We start from the raw sequence: 19,700 nt of genomic DNA on the forward strand, positions 1-19,700 counted from the left end.
ATTAATAAAAGTTATTATAAAGTGTTACCCGGTGAATGAAAAACAGTGATTAACCAACCTTACAATTGTGTCTTCCACAATATCGAGGTCCGGGTTTAACGTTGACAAAATATGACGATAAAAGTGATCCTGCACTGTACCAGAATTCTATGAGCCATGGTGGTCATCTAGGTGCTACATGGTGCTATAGAGGTAACATTACACAGCTGCTAAAATGAACAACTTACATCCCTTAGACATCACATAAATTGTACCACACCACTGATCTAGAATAGAGTTTATCAGACCCATTTCTTTAATGAACCTTAACCACATACAATTAAAAATGTTTAATATTTAATATGTTTAATGTGTTTTGTGGGGGGAAAATAATACCATTTTGAGAACACTAGAAGGGAGCACGTTCTTTTCGCCTGTCTGGATACTTCAGACAGGCGTTTGCACCGCCAGTTTGGTTTACCTGTTTACACGTTCATAACGTGAATTTTGTCCGACTCAAAACGCAAGTATTCGACGCCCATTTCTGTTATGATAAACGCACGTCAAAAACGCGCGTTTTTGGTGACTCCAAAGCACGCGTCAACAACGAGCGGTTTTACAGCAAATCCATAGTTTTCCTCTCGCGGAAGTGATTTACCGCGCGCGCCAGCATAAGTGGTGCACTCGGTAATTAATGGCATAGATTTGACGCCATACTTTTAGCTTAATTTGATGTTTTAACACTAAAGCAATGGGTGGGGGGAGGGGTTCCAGGACAGTTTTAATGTCACATGTCTTTTTCAGCATGTCAGTATTTGAATATTTGCTCTCACTGAAGCTGACAGGCTCTGTTGTGAATGACTTCACTAGTCTGCCCTCTGCTGGAGAATGCATGTGAACGGATCGCAAACATGGATAATGCATGGACATGCTTTATTTTCAGGATTGTGCCTAAATAATGTTGTCAAACAAAACAAGTCAGATTTCACAGTAATGTAAAAAAAATTAAAAAAAAGAAAGCAATCATTTCTAAATGTGTTTCAACCACTTCATGAGGGTGCACAATCATTTCTGAAGGTGTTTGACTCTAAGATGCTTGAACATTGATGGTCTTGAATCCGTGCAGGACGGTGGGAGGATCCTCCAACACTAAACTAGCAGAAAGCATCTTGGCACCCGCCATCTTGGGAGTGAAACTGACGGGCTTCTTTATGGTTTCTCGAGGCTGGATTGTAAGGCTGAAATATAAAACACAGGACATTTAGAACAAAAACAGGCAAGCATCACTTTTACTGCTGCTCATGTTTAGTGTTAGTGATTTACAAAAGAGTTTAAAGTGTATATAATGGTGTAAATCTGCAAGTGTAACATACAAATGAACTCACATGAGTTTCTGTGATATGCATATGATTACAGAAGTGCTTCAGAAATGCTGACTAACAAGTGTGTACTGACACTTCTAATAGACACTGTAGCAGTGAAACTGATGTCAAAGATAATCATGTCAATCTCAGAAACACTCCCACTGATTGAAAACTGTATGTACTCGACTGTTTGACGCCCATCAGACCTCACTCAGGCATGTGAACTAAATTTATCAAGAAAATCAAAATTTCTTCCATAATTCCACTGTGACTACAGTAAAATAAATAAACATGGGCTCTATTTTAAGTGTAAGTGTAAGATTCTTTCTGTTATTTTGTTAATTACTTGACTGTAATGTATAGTGTGGCTTTATTGTTGTAAAAAAAAACTAAACTCAATATGGCATTTTCGTTGCCATAGAATTATGGTTACCATGGTAAATTCTGAAATGGTTTTGCACACTTGGGAAACTTAAAATAACTTCTTTTCTACTAAATAAATGTAGGAAGACAGGTACTGTGTGTCATTTTTTGAATGTTAAAATACTTTCTCTCATACAAACTTAGGATGCAGATACATTTGAAAGTTGATTCTTCTGAAAATTGTGACACTTTCTAAACATTATTCTGTTTATCTGAGCATTCCGACCAGCCTGACACATTGTATCAACAAATGGTGTGCGTTTGGGGGCGGGGCTGACCAATGGATGAAAGGGGAAATGTTTGGGAAAACCTGTTTCATTTGTTGATGCTCAGAAAAGAGCTTTAAAGACTCAAACAACACACTTTACGCACCTCATTTGAGCCTTCTCCTCCAAGAGTCCTGAACCGGATACGGTCAGTTCGCCGCTCACTGCAACGTTGAACGGGTTCGTGAAGGTCACCGTGGCCACTTGTGGCTTGTTAATGATGACCGATAACTCATTTTGAATCTGGAAGAAAAAAACTAATTGCTTTAGTTCTTTTTTACTTGTGAATTTAGTTATGCAAAAACATAACCCTTTATGTATAATGCATTATAAAATGTTGTAATGCATTATATGTATTATATATATGTTCTTAAAATAATTATAACCAAAATTAAAAAGCATTATGATATTTGAAGATTCCTTCTTACATCTAGAATATATATATTTTTCAATGCATTATATTTTCTCAAGGTGTAACAATGACTAGATAAGTATTATAATATTTTATAACAATATGGTTACAATTATTCATGAGATCATGCAATGCATTATAAGGGGCATTGAAAAGCATAATTAATGCATTAAAATACTTTTATAATGCATTATAGATAAATGCTTCAAGTAAATTCTCCTACATAATATCTATGATCTTGGAGTGATGCATGGATTTACAGTGTAGATAATAAAAAACACCTGAAAATGGTTTAAATTTGTCACAGAAAAATTCTTGTTTCTTACATAAAGGGGGTCAAGGGTAGAGGTGGTCATGTTTCTTTTAAAGCTCGTATAAATGTCCATGTTGGGCCAGCACTTACCTCTATATTGAGGGAAGGGCTGCGGATGTTGAACTCTTCTGAAGCCAGAACTCTCTCCTGAGACTCCACATCCTCAACAACCACGGCCAGGTTAACCAGATAATCTTCCTCAGCCTCCTTCAGCCAGTAATCATTGAAGAAGATCTCATGTTTTATAGTCACAGCTGGTGGAGTACAGTAAACAGGATTCAGTCACGTGACCTCACAATTCCTAATGAATCATTTTGCCATGTTTTGTGGTATTCGAAACCATGTGGTCCAGATGGAGGTTTTTACAAGACTTAACTTGGGTGCACTGCATTTCAGGGTTTTGGCCTGTTTTGCCAGAGGATAAAGACTGTACATTTTAATAATCTATATCTACTGAAAGCAACATTTGTCAGCGTACAATAGCATATACATGTTAGCATCAGTTTAGATTTTATAGGCTTAAATCCATTCATTTGAACCCAAAATCATCAGTCTGTCACTTTTCTGTTATGTTTTGCTACTTTATCTTTATATTTTAAAAAGTAAAATTTGTTTGGCTGCACTGATTAAAAAATATTTTCTTCCAAACCAACATTAGAGAATCATGATCAGATGGATTGTAATGCTGCCTGAAAAAACAAGTCGTAATATTTCTGCCATTTCATTCACCCCTACAGCAGAATAAATGTGTAAAACACTTACAGGTTGTGATTATTTTTATTTTATTTTTGGGGGGGTTATAAATACATTTGAAACTCATTTTAAGCAATTTTTGCAGGATTCTTACTTTCATTCGGGCCGATCTTCATGTTGTTGTGAGCCTCCCAGAAGGTTCCAGTGGGATCGCGGTTGTATTCCTTGTTCTGAACGTTCACGTGTTTTCTCAGCAGTTTCGGAACAGCGACTTTGTTAGTGATTATGACGTTGAAAGAAATGTTTTCTCCGACTACAGGGGGTTTCAGAAGCTGGAGAAAAACTGCAATGCCCTGAAGAACTGCATGAAAAGACATGATAGATCAACGCATTTAGTCATATTACTCAAACAAATAAAAAGCAGTGTTTATGAGGAAAGGAAAAACAAATGCTAGAACTTACCCGCGCTTTCCATAGTCCGTTCAGAACTGAAACAAATGCTTCTTTCGGCAACTTAGATGAATAACAAAAAATATTTAGAAGAAAATCATTATAAATATTCACATAAAAATATTCTCTCTTTTTTTTCCCGGTGATGCTGTCACTAGTCAAATGAATTACACTTCAGCTTTAAACATTAGAAAGCTAGAATGACTTACCAGCAGAGAATGATACACGAGATGAGTATTCATCTAAATGTAAAAGAATGAGGTTTTTGTATGAAACATATTTTAACGGTAATAATAAAAATAATAATAATAAAACTTTATTTATATAGCACCTTTCAAACATAAAATGTGACTCAAAGTGCTTCACATAATCAAGAATACACAGTTAAATAAGCAGCAACATTATATCCAATAAAACAAATACATCAAGCATTAAAATAAAAAAAGACCTACAGTACATACAACACATTCTATAAAAAACAAACGTACATTTACAAAGTAAACTAACTGAAAACTAAAAAAATAAATTTTTTAACTTCCATTTAAAAATACTGAGTGTACTAGCTTCCCTAATATCTGATGGTTTTGGGACATAATTTACAAAGGCTGCATCTCCAATTTTTTTTTCCTTCTAGAACTGGGAACCTCCAATAAACCTGTATTAGATGATCTTAAAGTTCTGGAATACAATTAACAAGAGAACTGGTAATGTAATTAGGTCCTTGCCCATTACAGTGTAATTCTTACAGCTTTATACTGTATGTAATAAGCAGGACTTCATAATCTATTCTAAATTCTATAGGAAGCCAATTATTCACGTCTCACGTCTCATTGACTCACGTCAATAAAATATTATTGATGTCTCCAAATGGCAGCATATATAATGAAAATAATTGTCTTTTTTTATCATTCTTTCTCTTACCCCTCTCAGTTTTGTATTCAGACGTGATGTCCTGCATACTCATGGATCCTGGTTGTTTGGTGGAGATCAGGGCTCCAACTCTGCGTTTATCGACCGTTTTTGATAACACCCTCCCATCTCTGACGATTATGATATGTATATCCCCATTCACTTCTGCGTAAACAAACGGCACGTCAGACATGCATCCACCTTCTGCTCATAAACGGCTTTAACAGCAGCAGGACCACAGCGGTATATTCCTGTGACAGAATATGGATGTTTAAGCATGATTATCATTAAAATCCCAGCATGCAAAAATCCCAGCAAAAAAAATTGCATGCTTTGGAGGAACTGAATAGCATGCTATGTAGGCAGCTCACTAGGTTTTTTATAGGTTAACATTGTAAAAATCACTGTAATGACAGACCTGTACTCCTCTCTTGTGGCGTGGGGTCGAGAACCTGCCATCCGTCATAACCTCGACCCAGATCAGGCCTCTTCATCCAACTCTCCACCCACACATGGAAGTTCCTGAAAAAGGCCAAACACTTTCAGCTCACATTCTGACAGATTAAAAATCCTGAAACAATGAATGGTTCCTTTCCACCGCAATCAGTTCAGGTTTATTTGTATACCGTAGCCTAATGATGGCGCAGACCTTTTTACAGAAGTAAAAGGAAAAGCATTAAAGGACTACAGAGGGGTCCTATAAACATTTTTAAAAGTTTTTATATATATATATATATATATATATATATATATTATTTTTATTGAGCCAGGATGTATTAAACCAATCAATTTTATAGTAAAAACATTTTGAAATGTTACAAAGTTTTCTATTTCAAATAAATGCTGTTCTTTTGAACTTTCTGTTCATGAAAAAATCCTGAAAAAAAAAAAATGTTTCAGAGTTTGCACAAAAATATTGGGCAGCACAACTGTTTTCAACATTGATAATAATCAGAAATGTTTCTTGAGCAGCAAATCAGCATATTAGAATTTCTGAAGGATCATGTGACACTGAAGACTGGAGTAATGATGCTGAAAATTCAGCTTTGCAACACAGGAATAAATGACATTTTACATTCATATTCACATTAAAATTTATGTGAGTGTTTACTGTTTTTACTGTATTTTTGATCAAATAAATGCAGCCTTGGTGAGCAGAAAAGGCTTCTTTCAAAAACATGAAAAATCTCACCAACGCCAAACTTTAGAACAGTAATATATGTTTTTAGCACTATAACTACATATTTTTAGACTTCTAGGCTTTGTAGCGTAACTCACCAGATGCTATCGCTGCCGATGGACAGTTTTTCCCCCATCTCATTGTAATATTCCTCGATCACCATGTTTCCGTTTGTGCCGTGAGCAGAGTTGAAGTTGGTGATGACTCGAGTCGGAATGCCAAGGGCTCTCATTACTATTACACAAACAAACACTTTTGATATTAATCATCAGTAGTACTTATTGAATTACCAATGGCCAATGAAATTAATACTTCAACCAAAAATGACAATTTTAACTCACTCCCATGCTGTTTCAACCACATTATTTTCGTTCAATCCATGAAACACAAAAGGAAAACGCGCGCTCACACACACACACACTACCATTTAAGAGTTTGGGGTCGGTAAGATTTTTTCTTTTTTTTTTATGTTTTTGAAAGAAATCTCTTATGCTCACCATTTATTTGATCAAAACATTCAATAAAAAACAATAATATTGTGAAATATTATTACAATTTAAAATCAGAAATCATTTTAATTTGGTGATATTATGCTCAAGATATTTATGATTACATAGAAACTTTGAACTAATAGAAAGTTCAAAATAATCTTAATATTTTTTTGTATTAGAAATGTCTTTACTTCAGCTTTTGATCAACTTCATGTGTCTGAATAAAAGTATTCATTTCTTTAAAAAAGATTGCTCTGACCCCAAACTTTTGAATGTAATGACTTCTGTTTGTCCCACCTGTACACATGACAGCAGCAAACACCCAGCACTGTCCGTATTTCACAGGCCTGAATTGTGTTTCTGCCCACTTCCTGAGAATATCTGCGCTGCCGGACCACTTTGAAGGGTTGACGCCGTCGCTGTAGTCACCTGACCAATTTCCAGATAACACTCCTTTATCATCATTAGAGTTCACCTGTTTAGAAAGACAGAGAGACTATATTTGTCACAAATCCTGCCCGTGGCCTTCCGTCCGATTGCCACCAGAGGTCGTCCTTCCATTATATTAACTCCCACACTACACAGACTGTTTTGTGTCACTCTAGACTACATTCCCATGCTCCACTTCACTGATTACACTCTCTCACCTGCAACCAATCACACACACTATATAACACCCACTCAGATCCTGCTCAGATCTCCGAGTATTGTTTAGCGTTAGCTACTGATAGTTACTTTACGGAGCCTGCCCTAGTTTTCCTAGTCTAGTCATAGTCTTGCCTTTCCTGTTTTCCCGTTTTCAGATTCTTGCCTGTGTATTTCGGATTACCCTTTCGTCTTGCCATTCGGACTCTGTTTGCCCCTGCCTGGACTATTGCTGTGTACCTGGATTATCTTTCTTTTCCTTGCCCTGTTGGATATTGTTCGCCGGAGACTGACCACGTCTGTCCTTGGATTACTCTTTGTCTTGCCTATGCCATACCTGTTGTTGTTGTCGACCCATGCCTGTTTGTGACTATGTCATGGAATAAAGCTTTGCATATGGATCCGCATGCTTCCTCTGTTCAGTCCATAACAATATTAATACATGAAGAGAGAGAGCAGAGAGGAGAGAATGAGAGCAGATCCTCACCATCGCTGAGATCACGCGGCCGATATAAACCGGATTGCTGCGGTTCTGCAGATCTTTTCTCATATTAGCTTGATATTGAGGACTCAGCTGCAGCAATTTCATACAGATGTCCAGTATGCCTTTTTCATACTGAAAACACATTAATGCATGATAGGAGTTAATGTGAAGCCGGTTTTCAGTGCTGAGCTGTCAGTAAATGGTCAAACATCATCTCACCTGATCAAACGACCAGGGCCTGGAGACGAGGTTCCTGGGGCTGCCTTTAAACAGCAGGCCGATATCACTCTTGACATATTCAGTCCTCAGATCCTCCGACTGCAGGAACACCGAATCAGCTGCAGAAAAACACGACAATTTGTTTTGTAATTTGTGTGTAATTACAATAAATGAAGGCAAGTAAGTTATAAGGCTATGCATTTCTATTTTAATTTTCTATTCATCAAAGAATTCATCACAAATGTTTTCAACATTGATAATCAGAAATGTTTCCTGAGCGGGAAATCAGCATATTCAAATTTAAAATTATTTCTGAAAGATCATGTGACACTGGAGTAATGATGATGAAAATTCAACTTTGATGACAGAAATAAATGACATTTTAAAATGTATTAAAATGGAAAATAGTTATCTACATGGAACAGTATTACAATTTTTACTGTTTTTTAATTAAATAAATACAGCCTTGATGAGGAGACGAGACTAATTTCAAAAACATTAAAACATATTGCCAACCCCAAACTTTTAAAAGGAAGTGTACATAAGGTATTATTCTTAATAAATAAAATTTGGACCATGTAATATATTTAAGTAATTACATTTACATTTATTCATTTAGTAGATGCTTTTATCCAAAGCAACTTACACATGAGGACAATAGAAGCAATCAAAACCAACAAAAGAGCAATAATAGCAAGTGCTATTATGACAAGTCTTGGCTAGCCTAATGTAGTACACATAGAAAGGATGTATATATACTCTCTATTAATTTTCTAACTGCTTGTTTTCTTGTTAACAACTCTTTATTTTTTATTTATTTTTCTGGGAACAGTAGTATAAAACAAAAAGCAACTGTGCAAATTTAGAACCCACTCCCTGGTAGACATAAAAAAAAAATTAATAATAATAATAAAATAAATTAATAATAATAAATAAATTAATATTAATAGATAAATAAATAATAAAATTATTTTTATAAAGATTTTAGAAAAGATGACACAACATTAAAAGCTGAATGCCATAAATTTACAGTTTTCACATTAGATCCATGTATAAGAGAAGTTGAGAGTTCCATCGAGATGATGTCCAACAAATTGCACAGTCCAGGTTCATCTGTCCATTGTGAGGAGGATTCCAACGGTTGACTAGCAATTTTTTTTGCTGCTGTGAGAGCAGCTAACAATAAACATCTAACTGCTTGTTTTCTTAAAAAAAAACAAAAAAAAAAACCCACATATATACATATATATTAGGGATACACAAATATGACGGTTCGGTACGTAGGCTACCTCGGTTTTAATGTCGCTGTTCGGTATGATTTCGGTAGGTACAGCAGGGGGGAACTAAACTTTTTTTTTTTTTTTTAAATAAACAGTGGTTTACTGAACAAGTTGCTCTTTCTTTAAATACATTCAGTTATAGTTTACATTTTCTTAGTGATACAAATCTACCTCAGCTTATGCTTAAAACTATAGGGAGCCCCTTTACATTATAAGGTTACAATTAGGCCTAACAACTTACCCCAAATTTAAATTTAATTACAATTTATTTTTAAATAAATGATCAACACTCAACTTAAAACAAAATGTATGCAAACACGTAAATTGCACATAATGCAGTTTTTAAATGAACTTCTAAATAATAACATTTCTAGGCTATTTGTTAAAATATATTACACACTGGCTGTCATTCATAACAGATTCATTTAAACATACATTAAATAATTAAGACTAGCAGGTTTCGTAAAATATAATGAGTATATGGTGTAATATTTCGCGAAATTCTCCTCTCTAAACTTCATTTCTCTAGTGACCTAAAGAGGTGTGGACAGTGATGACTTGCCTGAGGTAAATTAAATGCTGCATGATATTTTATTTCCACGCTGTTTTGTTGATGTCTTTCCGTGGTTGAAAAACTGATTGAGCAATTACATGAGGAGAGATGTTCAGTCATGTTTATTCGCGTTAAAACTAGTAGCAGCCTACAGAGGAAGGAAGGAATGATGGCGAGTCTGATCGCGGCCGCTCGAGTCAATGCTTGTGTTGGGTTTATACCAGCACGTTTCGCATATAATACGCAGTTTTCGAGTGCATATGATACGAAATTTGTTGGCGTGCATATGATACACAGTTTTCGCGTACATATGATACGCATCTACCCCACAACCATAATCCTACCCATCGCTTAGCATATACACGCCAAAGTCCATTTTTGCGTATCAATACCACGAGTTTTCATTTTTATTTGGCGTACTATTTATACGCACTTTCATGAGATCGGGTTGTCTGAACCGTCCCAGAAGCGGCTCTCCAAGGCGTTTACAGATCTGTCGTGCCACATCAAAGACTGTCAAAACGCCATTTATTATTTGAATTTCCTGAGAAAAAAATTTATAAAAAAACTGTATTCGTTCCGTACACATGGGTACGAAGACGTGTACCGTTACACCCCTTATATATATATATATATATATATATATATATATACTGTATATATATAATAAAAAGAAAACATGATCAAAACAAGTAGATATAATAGAAAAAGAATAGAGAAAGCTAATGTTAGAGGAAAACGAGCAGTTAGAAAATGAATAGGGCAAGTGTTAGAGGGTCACGTGTTTTTTTAAACAAATAGATAAAATAGAATTAGAAAAGAGAATGAGTTAGAGTTAGAGGGTCAAATAAAGATGGAAGGGATGTGTTTTTAGCTGTTTCTTGAAGATAGCTATAAGGACTCAAATTGAGTTGGGCAGGTCATTCCACGAGAATGGAACAGTTCATGTAAAAGTCTGTGAAAGTGATTTTTGCCTCTTTGGAATGGCACAATAATGTGTCATTCACTTGCAGAACAAACGCCTCTAGAGGGCACACAAATCTGAAGTAGTGAATTTAGGTAAAGGGGTGCAGAGCCAGTGGTGGTTTTGTAGGCAAAAATCGATCCCTTGAATTTTATGCGAGCCAGGAATATTTTATAGGTAGCCAGTGCGTTCTTTTCAGCTCATTACAGATTAATCTTGCTGCCACGTTCTGGATTAATTGTAAAGGTTTGATAGAACTGTTGGAAGAACTGCCAAGAGAGCATTGCAATAGTCCAGTTTGGACAGAACAAGAGCTTGAACAAGGAGTTGTGTAGCATGTTCCGAAAGAAAGGGCCTGATCTTCCTAATGTTGCATAAAGCAAATCTGCAGGACCGGGCAGTTTTAGCAATGTGGTCTGAGAAATTCAGCTGATCATCAATCACAACTCCAAGGTTTCTGGCTGTTTTTGAAGGAGTAATAGTTGATGTGCCTGGCTGGATGGCGAAATTGTGATGATGTGATGGGTTTGTTGAAACCACAAGCAGTTCTGTCTTGGCAAGGTTGATTTGAAGGTGATGCTTCTTCATCCAGCAAGAAAGGTCTGTTAGACCAGTTGAGATGCATGCAGCTATCGTCGGATCATCAGGATGAAATGAGAGGTAGAGTTGAGTCTCATCAGCATAGCAGTGATATGAAAAGCCATGTTTCTGAATGACAGAACCTAGTGATGCCATGTAGACAGAGAAGAGAAGTGGTCCAAGAACTGAGCCCTGAGGCACCCCAGTAACTAAATGTTGTGACTCGGACGCCTCACCCCTCCAAGATACCTTGAAAGACCTATCTGAGAGGTAAGACTCAAACCACTGTAGTGCGATTCCTGAGATGCCCTATTACAATAGGGTTGACAGGAGGATCTGGTTGTTATCCGTATCAAAAGTACTTGCCAATGTATATATTTTAACTTGGAATGAGGCTTTTAGATCAGAAAATCTTAACATCATGCATTTTCTTCAATTGAGTCCTACAAACATGAATGATTTCTCAAATAATGTCTCCAGATAAGAAGAGGTGCTTCTTCATTTACATTTCAAGCAATGAGACTTAATGAAGAGTGATTTGGACTATCAAGTAACTAGTAACCACAAAGAAACATGCTAAAAACCCATGTGATTTTCAGTCCGGCAACTAACATCCTACTAAGGCATTGAGTTTTGTTTGGACACACAGACAGCACTCACCTTGGCACCAGGGGTTGCAGAGGAGTGTGAACTGGTCGAGTAAGTGTGTTTTCACATTCGAGCGGGCCTCGACTCTCATCTGGAGCGTGTAGACACCGATAGAAGCAGATGCAGGGCTGGACAGTGATACTGAAAATGCACGGGGTCCAGTTGGGCTTGGTGTGCGCCTCTCCAGAACTGCGGTCCACTGAGTCAGAGAGGGCTGTCTGGACATGGAGACCGGAACCTCCACACACAATGGACCTGCGGTGAGGAGAAAGGTGTGGATGTCAGGATAGAGCACGAAAATAGGGTTCTGGAATGAGTTTTCTCCATAGAGTAATTGATTGTAAGTTTTCATGTATTTTGTTTATACCAATTACCAAATACCTAACAATTAGTTGAATAAAACTAAAATCATTAAAAAATCTAATTATTTTAAATAAAAAAATGTTAACTAAAATAAAATATAATAAAATACAAAAATACTTACAGACATTTTATTTCAGCTAGTTGCTTAGGCAAAATTTCTCATTTAGTTTAACTTGATGTAATATCTAAAATTAAATGTTACAATGTTAGTATTTATGATGTTTATCTTGTATATTCAGTCACCATTAATGTGTGTTTTAAGTCTTTTTTTTTAAACTTACTTTAGCCTGCTAATGTTTTTTTCCTTTATTCTATTTTGTGTATTTTTGTACTGCCTTATCCATGCTGTAACGTCTAAATTTCCCCTCAAGGATCAAATAAAGTCTTATCTTAACAAACTAAAACTAATAAATGTAATAAATTAGTTATGAATTAGCAATGAAGCTATGAATTATGAACTATGAATTTTATCATAATGGAATTATGCACACACACACATGTTCGTTTTTGTGAAAAGTGGGGACATCCCAGAGGCGTAATGGTTTTTATAGTATACTTACTGTATGTGCTATTGCCCTACACCAACCCTACACCTAAACCTACCCCTTACAGGAGACTGTGCATTTCAACTTTCCCCAAAAAAACCTCATTCTGAGTGATTTATAAGCGTTTTGAAAAGTGGGGACATGGGTCAATGTCCTGAGATGTCACCTTCACCTTGTAATACCTGTCTTACCTTTATCATTATACAAATCTATGTCCTGACTTTTCACAAAAACGCGCACACACACACAAACTCACACACACACACATTAGGTTAATGCTATTTTCTATCAGCTAACCCAACCTCTACCCCTAAACTTACCCATCACAGAAGCATGCGCAGAGTACTAGATTTAAATCAAAACATTTTTTTGCCTGATTTATAAGCCTTTTTAACTATCGAGGACCAGTCAAAATGGCCTCACTAGTGGGTTGTCAAAGTTCTCAAAGTATGGTCCTCAAAAGTATAGTTAAAACAACTACACACATGCACACGCAAACGCACCTAGAACAATTTGGAAGATCAGATTTTCCTTCAATGGATCGAATGGTCGTCCATCATAGTTGATTGTCACTGTAAAGGCCTGTCCTCTCCGCAGAACCAGAGTGCTGGAACTCAGACCGTCAGTCTTGTGGTGGGTCTGGTTTTGCACCTTTTGCAGGTCGAAAGTTCGAACCCTGAACTCTGTGTAAAAATTTGCAAATGTGATATTAATTATCATTATTTTGATAGATAATATACGTAATTGTACCACTAGAAATATTTACGTGTTTGAAATTGCAGTTAACTAATAATTTATGATTAACTATTATAAATAATTTTCTTGAAATAAAAACACAGTAAAAAAATATGTAATCTAAAAAGATTACATGCAGTAGTAAAGATTATTGCAATAAGTTCTTCATAAAGCCATAAATAGCAAAATAACTCAAATAATATTATAGTCTGGTTTTTTTTGTAAAATGTTTAACAAAATGCCTTGCTAATGAACCAGTAAAAATTTTTATAATAAAAACATGAAGCTTACCATCCATGATATGCAACTGTGATGTGGTTTGCTGTTTATTGTGCTTTTATACAGCATTCGTCTGCCTCGCCCATTCCACTGAAATTAGCAGAACCCATTCGCATGAAGTCATGACAATGTTGAAATACATGCCAAATGTTACAGTCAGTAGAACCAACACCTCAAACATTTACTCAATCGCACACGCATAAGTGCTGTGTGTGTGTGTGTGTGTGTGTGTGTTTCAGCAGGTGGATTCAGTATGGGCAGCACAGAATGAGTAATACACATACACGGACATCTGCATTTTGATGGGACAAAGGTGAGATCAGCACAGACAATGTACATATGCAAAAGTGCACAGATTTGACCCTCTGTGCATGTATAAAAGGGCCTGTTAAGAGAAGTTTAAACAAAATTACAACAACATGATGATTTCCCTGTCATAGTGAAGACTGTGAGGAGTGATGTGATCATCAGTGAGTCATAGCACTAGCAGTTTAATCAGTTACAAATGAGAGAATTAATCAAAATTAGGGTGACATTACTATAATACAGGACCTCCATCTTCATTAAGTCACATGTAAAGTTATATGTGTGTATATGTTTGTCTAGATGAGGTGATAATCAGTGGCAGGTGTGGTGATGGCTGACTGAGTGCAGGTGGAAACCAGGAGGAAAGCGAGGAGATGTAGTTCTGTGGTGACTGGGCTGGTGACAGGGGATAGTGACTGTGCTCCCCGCTCCCAGAAGGTGCGACCTCGCACCAAAATAAGTCAAACTGGGGAGTGGGAGGAGGACAGGACGGGATGAAGGTAGAATCCACAGCAGTGGTGGTCCATGATGCAGGGTGGAGTTAAGACTCCCAAGGTGGAGCTGGCAGAGCAGGAGATCCTCACGATGAAGCCGAAGACCACCACATCCGAGCAGACGAAACTAATCCCAGGCAGACTGGCTGGCTTGAGACCATCAGGAGGATCGGCTGGCTTGAGAACATTTGGGGGGCTGGCTGAGAGATGGGCATCTGGTGTGCCAGCTGACCTGCTGATGTATGGTTTGCTGGGTGATCGACTGACTGAAGGGCTGATTTCAGCAAAAGTTCAAGGGCAGCCTCCATGGCTGAACTCGTGATGAATCGCCGAGATTAGAGTGGTTTTTAAAATGAGACTTCTGGGCTGGAGCAAAATCTGACAGTGATTGACAGGAACAGCATCTAGGACTGAAGCAGACTCATGGACTGGCAGGAAACTAAATGACTTATTCGAAATGGGCTGACTTAAAATTGCTGATCTTGATCTCCTAGCCTTATTTATGGACATGATGAGAAAATCCTCCACTTTAGAAGTTATTCGAATACTCACTGGCACTCCTTAAACTGTGTTTGGTTGACTTGTCAAGATGCAATGGCAGCTTGGCTCTGATGGTTGTTACCAGTTTGGTACTGGATGATGAGGACTGGCACATAGAAAGGAACTGGTTACCAGAGAATTGCCGCTTAGCGGTATCATTGTTCTTCACCTCACTGACATCTTAAACTGTATAAGAGCCACAAAATTAACAACACAGTCTAAAAATATTCTCTCAGAGTGAGGGTAGGACTGCCTGGTGGTATCATTTGTGCTAGATGACAGTCTAATCCAATCCAAAACAAGTCCATGAGAGATTAGGCATCTCAGGGTACTACACGACAATACTGGACAAATTCCTCAACATTCCTATTTCCCTTTCCCATACAATGAGGGTAGGCAAGGTGAGTGCTTGATGTGTCTAGATGAGGTGATAATCAACGGCAGGTATATATATTTTTAGCTTTACAGTTTGACAATAGTGAAATCATCAGATGCTTTTAACAGGTTTTATGCAATTCACCGTGATAGATGACCAATAATATTTTTGATATTTTCCTTGTTGTCTAAGTGAATAATTAACCTGCATTAAATAAAGACTGAATAGTCTGGATTTACAAAGCATAACATTGTGATGCGCAGTCATGGAAAGGGTTTGAGATCACACACCCTCACTCACACCTGTGAGACTGAATATTATATAAATCATGACAGATAAGAGATATAAGACAGATATATACATGTAGATACAAAACACTTTTTTTTAACCCAAGTGATGGGTTCAGCCCGTTGGGTCATTTTATTGGGTTATTTTTTATATTTTTACCCAGGTGCTGGGTAATTTTTCTGTAACTAAGTTGCTGGGTCATTTTTAACGCTGGGTTATTTTTTCTACCCAATTGCTGGGTTGAGCCTGTCTCCGATGAAACAACCCAGCTGCTGAGTTACAGAGCACAGGCTTTTTGAGTCTTCTACAGAAGAGAACGGTTCTCAGTGCCACCGATTTGGTGCACTTCTTCAGAGAAATAAAGGTTTGTATACATTTTATTTCATTTATAAAGTCTTTACTGTGCTGTAAATTGTATTATTTTACCAAATTGGGTTGTTTGTAACCCAGGATTTCTTAGAGTGCAGACAAAAGGTGCAGATATATCTGTGGTATACAGATATAAGGTGAGGTACTGTCAGGCCTGGTCTTAGTTTCATTTTGGGCGACACACACTCTTTTACTCTCCCTTTTTTCCTGTATGACACAATCATTCAGTAAAAGGTTTGTGAAATACTTGACATCTGACAACATCTGCACTTATTTAGAAAAACATTTATGGTATTTCCAGTATCAGTGGTGATGAAGATGATTTCACAAGTTATGAACAAATAAAGACTTGCCTGTAAGAAACTTGTGAAAAAGTTAATGAATTTTATTATGTTGTATGTACAGTAGATATCTGCATGAATTAATTATAAACGTATTTATAATTATAATGTGGTTTGAAGATGTTTTTATTAAACTTTACATAATTTTTCATGGCCATATGAAAGGCAAACTAACCTGCAATAATTAAACGTGTTAAACAAATATCCTTTATTTAATCCAATTTTATTAACCAATGTCTTTGCTGTTGATCTTCAATGATCCAATTCAAACATACTAATAAGCAAAAATGAAATTAAACATTTGTGTTTCATTTTTTAATTATTGATTCTCCTGCATCCTATTCTTCATGCAATCCAGAATGGCAGCATAGCTGAAAGGTTTGTTTGAGCTGTGTCTTCTACAGTACAGACATGAATTTATACTTGCTTCAGCCTGAGGCTTATTGATTTCACTTTTGGCCTGGAAGAACCTTTACCTAGGAACCTTAAAGAGTCTGCCAAATATATATATTTTTTATGTTAAAAACAAATAAGCAAGTGCAGCCCAGATGAGGAAAAGTAATGTAACGTAATGCATTACTTTCTAGAAAAAGTAATGTTAAGTAGTAACATAACGTAATGCATTTATTTACTTTTCAGGGAGTACCACAATACTGTAATGCATTACTTTTAAAAATAACTTTGCTTATTTGCAAATAATGCTTATTTACTTTGTATTATTCTTATTTTATTTATAAACAAATATGCAGGAATATGTTTTATTTCAACCTTGAAAATCAGGAGGACTTAAGTCTCTGCTTTTAAAAAAAATCTCTATATATTTTATGTCTTATTTCACCCAAGTAACAAAAGAAAAAATGAGAATTTACATTGCTCATTGAAAATTAAGTTTTGACAGTTTTCATGATTCACAATTCTTATTACCATGATGCAAAAAAGCATATGTTTTGAAATTGTTAAGTACTAATGCATCATTAATTAAACTAACTAGCATGGTCCTGAATGCAATCATTCTGCATATGCATTCGGTAGGTATGTACAGTATCAGTGGTGGTGAAATACTTCACAAGTTATGAAGAAACAAAGACTGTGAGAAGCAATTATAAACGTAGTTATAAATAATTATATATTACATGTATTTAGAATTATAATGTGGTCTGAAGATGTTCTTATTAAACTTCACAACAGTTTTGCTAAAGCAAAATAATCAAACATAATCTAGACCAGGGATAAGCAGTGTTGGTCCTGGAGTGCCGCTGTCCTGCAGATTTTAGCTCCAACCAATCAGCACTTTTAAACAAACAGTTGAGTGAATGAAAAAAAAGACTCCTTTATAAAGACAGTCACAAGTGACAATCACTTGTTGCCACCTACTGGTGTAACATCTCGGTTACGTAACCCTCGTTCCCTTTCAGTCAGTCACTCCGAGTCACGTCGTTGACTGACGAATTGGGATCTCAAATATATATCCCCTCTCTGTTCGCAGAAAGTTCAGGCAGGACCACTTTGGCAAGTTATGTTGAGTTTATTGAAACAAGTTATCTTTGGCGGAATGGTTCCTTGTGGAGTTCCATAATTATTTGCACATACTGTACGAGAGCTTTAGCATTAACCTCCCGGAACCATCAGCTTGAGTGATATACAGATGATTAAGAAACATAAGCAATGTCTTAAGCGAAACAATGGTAACATGTAGACTTTGCAGTGAATCCTGGGACGACTATACTGTACTGTAGCTTGCTATGAAGAGTGAATATCTCTCGGCAGTGAGGTCCATGACAGCTATGACTTGAAAGCCTTAGTAATCTGAAACAAAAAGAAGACGACAGCCAGAAGGTGCACAATAATATGCTTGATACTCATAGATGGGAGGGAGGGAGGGTTGCAAGCAGTTTGAGCATACATCCCGACTCCCGAGCTGTAATGCCATGTATATATATCCCCAGTCTAATAGAAGAATGGTAGAGGTTGGAGCAATTTGTCTGCTGACCGCATCAGTTGACCACAGCACTATGCCTACGTGGCCTCACTAAACTATCGCTGCACTTGATTTCAGGCAGGACCACTTTGGCAAGTTATGTTGAGTTTATTGAAACAAGTTAGATTTGGCGGTATGTTTCCTTATTTCCTTATGGGTGTTCTCGCTACATAATTATTTGCACATATGAGAGCTTTAGCAGATAATGAGGAAATTACGTCTCTCCCTTTGCCAAGTGCATTCCAAAAGACTACATAATGGCACGCACGTGCCCTGTTCACTCCAAAGTCCCCACTTCAAGGGGATAGGGATGATCACTTCCATTTGGAATTTGCCTCATGAACTGTTCGCTTCGATACGCGTACCATTACACCCTACACTTTACAGGTTGTCGCCTCCCATTGACATTTGTGCTTGTTGTGTTACTAGTCCTCAATCTGGCAACCCGCGTGAGCGTTGACAAGTCTCTTACTGATACACTAGATGGCTTTCAGCAACAGGCATTTTACTTGCTTAATCACAGCATATGCAAAAGTTAGAGAAGCTTGAGAAATAGCATTTCCAATAAACAGATGAGTCATAAGCTCATCTGGTTATTGGAAATATTTCGAGACAATCAGATGCCTTGAACAACAGCCTAAAATTGAGTGTTGAAAGTTTAACCGGGTAACAACCAATAGCCTCAAGCAACAAGCATGCCTATTAAAACATGTTACTGAACACTAGATAAGCCTTAACAAGCAAAAATCCCAATACTCTAATAGCTTTAAAGCAGTGACCTTCTGAAATAACATAGACCTGGGGCCAACCTGATCTCACAGAATTCCGTGTAATGTTCACGGACTTAATTAACCCCGAATCTGTGGTGGCATCACGGAATCGCCGAAAATTCCGTGATGGGCTCACAGAAGGCATCAGCCGTGGTCCATGCACGGATTCACTGGTTCAACACCAGCGCTGCATCGGACCACGTAAAAAGAGTGATTCCGATGCAGTTATACTTTCACTGGAGTACCTGACCCCACCCCTACCCTAAACCTACCCAGTTCTGAACAATAATGATGACGATAAATTTCCCAGTATAGCGTCGGCATACTGATGCTAAGGGTTTCCGTGCGTGGAGCACGGCTGATGCCTGTCACTGACTTATATTGGTATCACTTCTGTGAGCCCATCACGGAATTTTTCTGTGATCCCATCACGGAATTTTCGGCGATTCCGTGATCCCACCACA

The 19,700-nt window shown here is 37.1% G+C and overlaps 1 pseudogene; it reads right to left on the reverse strand.

Annotated features, from left to right (window-relative positions):
* Positions 1 to 935: 935 nt before the first annotated feature.
* Positions 936 to 13,793, reverse strand: LOC131542257 (protein-glutamine gamma-glutamyltransferase 5-like; annotated as a pseudogene).
* Between the last annotated feature and the right edge of the window lie 5,907 nt (positions 13,794 to 19,700).

This window comes from Onychostoma macrolepis, chromosome 06 (genome assembly GCF_012432095.1).
Source record: "Onychostoma macrolepis isolate SWU-2019 chromosome 06, ASM1243209v1, whole genome shotgun sequence".
Lineage (NCBI taxonomy): Eukaryota > Metazoa > Chordata > Actinopteri > Cypriniformes > Cyprinidae > Onychostoma > Onychostoma macrolepis.